Genomic DNA, 3,541 nt, shown 5'->3' with positions numbered 1-3,541 from the left:
AACTCATAAACGAGACAGTGACCACCCGATCTCTATCCCTGAGTGAGCTGCGAGATATACGAAAAGATTTCAGCCGCCGTCCAGGTGAGCATATTGTCACCTGGCTGCTCCGATGCTGGGATAATGGGGCCAGTAGCCTGGAATTAGAGGGTAGGGAAGCCAAGCAGCTGGGATCCCTTTCTAGGGAAGGGGGCATTGACAAAGCAATTGGAAAAGGGACACGTATCCTCAGCCTTTGGAGGCGACTCCTGTCAAGCGTAAAGGAAAGGTATCCCTTTAAGGAAGATGTCATATGTCGCCCAAGCAAGTGGGCCACCATGGAGAAGGGTATCCAGTTTCTGAGAGAATTAGCTGTGCTGGAGGTGATTTATGATGACCTGAACAATGAACAACTATCCAAAGATCCAGACGAAGTCAAGTGCACACGACCCATGTGGCGGAAGTTTATAAGGAGCTCACCATCGTCATACGCCAATTCATTGGCAGTGATAACCTGGAAAGATGGAGAGGAACAAACAGTGGATGAATTGGCTAGTCAACTCCGGCAATACGAGGAAAGTCTTTCTTCCTCCATCGTCTCGGCTGTGGAGAAACTGTCTCGGGAGATCCAGCAACTCAGAGAGGATAGGTCCTACTCCTCACCTGTACGGACCAGTATCTCGGCTATTAGAAGTAAGCGTTCTTTTGCTCAAGAGAGAGAATATAAAGGGTACACACCACGGGGCACCCTATGGTTTTACCTGCGTGACCACGGAGAGGACATGAGGAAGTGGGATGGGAAACCTACCGCAGCCCTAGGGGCACGGGTACGCGAATTGCAAGGGAAAACAATCACAGAAAGAGGTTCTTCCAGGAAAATTGCTGCTCCAGTTTCCAGCGGGCAGTTCCCCAGAGAGAGTAGAAGGGCTGATCTTACTCTTGATCTTAATGAAGAAACTTCTGACTCATACGTACAAGAAATGAGAAACGAGTACTGTGATGAGGATTAGAGGGGCCCTGCCTCCAGCCAGGGGGAGGAAAGGGACAACCGGGTTTACTGGACTGTGTGGATTCGGTGGCCTGGCACGTCAGACCCACAGAAGTATAAGGCTCTGGTAGACACCGGTGCACAGTGTACCCTAATGCCATCAAGATATATAGGAACAGAACCCATCTATATTTCTGGGGTGACGGGGGGATCCCAACAGCTATCTGTATTGGAAGCCGAAGTGAGTCTAACTGGGAATGGGTGGCAGAAGCACCCCATTGTGACTGGCCCAGATGCTCCGTGCATCCTTGGCATAGACTACCTCAGGAGAGGGTATTTCAAGGACCCAAAAGGGTACAGGTGGGCTTTTGGTATAGCTGCCTTGGAGACGGAGGAGATTAAACAGCTGTCCACCTTGCCTGGTCTCTCGGAGGACCCTTCTGTTGTGGGGTTGCTGAAGGTCGAAGACCAACAAGTGCCAATTGCTACCACCACAGTGCACCGGCGGCAATATTGCACCAACCGAGACTCCCTGATTCCCATTCATGAGCTGATTCGTCGACTGGAGAGCCAAGGAGTGATCAGCAAGACCCGCTCACCCTTTAACAGTCCCATATGGCCAGTGCGGAAGTCTAATGGAGAGTGGAGACTAACAGTAGACTATCGTGGCCTAAATGAAGTCACGCCACCGCTGAGTGCTGCTGTGCCAGACATGCTAGAACTTCAATATGAATTGGAATCAAAGGCAGCCAAGTGGTATGCCACAATTGATATTGCTAATGCATTTTTCTCAATCCCTTTGGCAGCAGAGTGCAGGCCACAGTTTGCTTTCACTTGGAGGGGCGTTCAGTACACCTGGAACCGACTGCCCCAGGGGTGGAAACACAGCCCTACCATTTGCCATGGACTGATCCAGACTGCATTAGAACAGGGTGGAGCTCCAGAACACCTGCAATACATTGATGATATCATCGTGTGGGGCAACACAGCAGAAGAAGTTTTTGAAAAAGGGAAGGAAATAGTCCAAATCCTGCTGAAGGCCGGGTTTGCCATAAAACAAAGTAAGGTCAAGGGACCTGCACAGGAGATCCAGTTTTTAGGAATAAAATGGCAAGATGGACGTCGTCAGATCCCAATAGATGTGATCAACAAAATAACAGCCATGTCTCCACCAACTAGCAAAAAAGAAACACAAGCTTTCTTAGGCGTGGTGGGTTTTTGGAGAATGCACATTCCAAATTACAGTCTGATTGTAAACCCTCTCTATCAAGTGACCCGAAAGAAGAACGATTTCAAATGGGGCCCTGAGCAATGACAAGCTTTTGAACAAATTAAACGGGAGATAGTTCATGCAGTAGCCCTGGGGCCAGTCCGGGCAGGGCAAGAGGTAAAAAATGTGCTCTATACCGCAGCCGGGGAGAACGGCCCTACCTGGAGCCTCTGGCAGAAAGCACCTGGGGAGACTTGAGGTCGACCCCTAGGGTTTTGGAGTCGGGGATACAGAGGATCCGAGGCCCGCTATACTCCAACTGAAAAAGAGATATTAGCAGCATATGAAGGGGTTCGAGCTGCTTCGGAAGTGATCGGCACTGAAGCACAGCTCCTCCTGGCACCCCGACTGCCGGTGCTGGGCTGGATGTTCAGAGGGAGGGTCCCCTGTACACATCATGCAACTGATGCTACATGGAGTAAGTGGGTCGCACTAATCACACAACGGGCTCGAATAGGAAACCCCAGTCGCCCAGGAATCCTGGAAGTGATCATGGATTGGCCAGAGGGCAAAGATTTTGGAATATTGCCAGAGGAGGAGGTAACGCGTGCTGAAGAGGCCCCAGTGTATAATGAACTACCAGAAAATGAGAAGCAATATGCCCTGTTCACTGATGGGTCCTGTCGTCTTGTGGGAAAACATCGGAGGTGGAAAGCTGCTGTATGGAGTCCTATGCGACAAGTTGTAGAAACGGCTGAAGGAGAAGGTGAATCGAGCCAATTTGCAGAAGTAAAGGCCATCCAGCTGGCTTTAGACATTGCTGATCGAGAAAAGTGGCCAGTGCTCTATCTCTATATTGACTCATGGATGGTGGCAAATGCCCTGTGGGGGTGGTTGCAGCAATGGAAGCAGAGCAACTGGCAGCGCAGAGGCAAACCCATCTGGGCTGCCGCATTGTGGCAAGATATTGCTGCCCGGGTGGAGAACCTGGTTGTAAAAGTCCGTCACGTAGATGCTCACGTACCCAAGAGTCGGGCCACTGAAGAACATCAAAACAACCAGCAGGTGGATCAAGCTGCTAAGATTGAAGTGGCTCAGGTGGATCTGGACTGGCAACATCAGGGTGAATTATTTCTAGCTCGGTGGGCCCATGACACCTCAGGTCACCAAGGAAGAGATGCAACATACAGATGGGCTCGTGATCGAGGGGTGGACTTGACCATGGACACTATAGCCCAGGTTATCCATGAATGCGAAACATGTGCTGCAATCAAGCAAGCCAAGCGGTTAAAGCCTTTTTGGTATGGAGGACGATGGCTGAAATATAAATATGGGGAGGCCTGGCAGATCGATTATATCACACT

The sequence above is a fragment of the Aptenodytes patagonicus genome, chromosome 2 (assembly GCF_965638725.1).
Source record: "Aptenodytes patagonicus chromosome 2, bAptPat1.pri.cur, whole genome shotgun sequence".
Taxonomy (NCBI): Eukaryota; Metazoa; Chordata; class Aves; order Sphenisciformes; family Spheniscidae; genus Aptenodytes; species Aptenodytes patagonicus.
The sequence above is the reverse complement of the archived record's forward strand: the minus strand, read 5'-3'. Positions refer to the sequence as shown.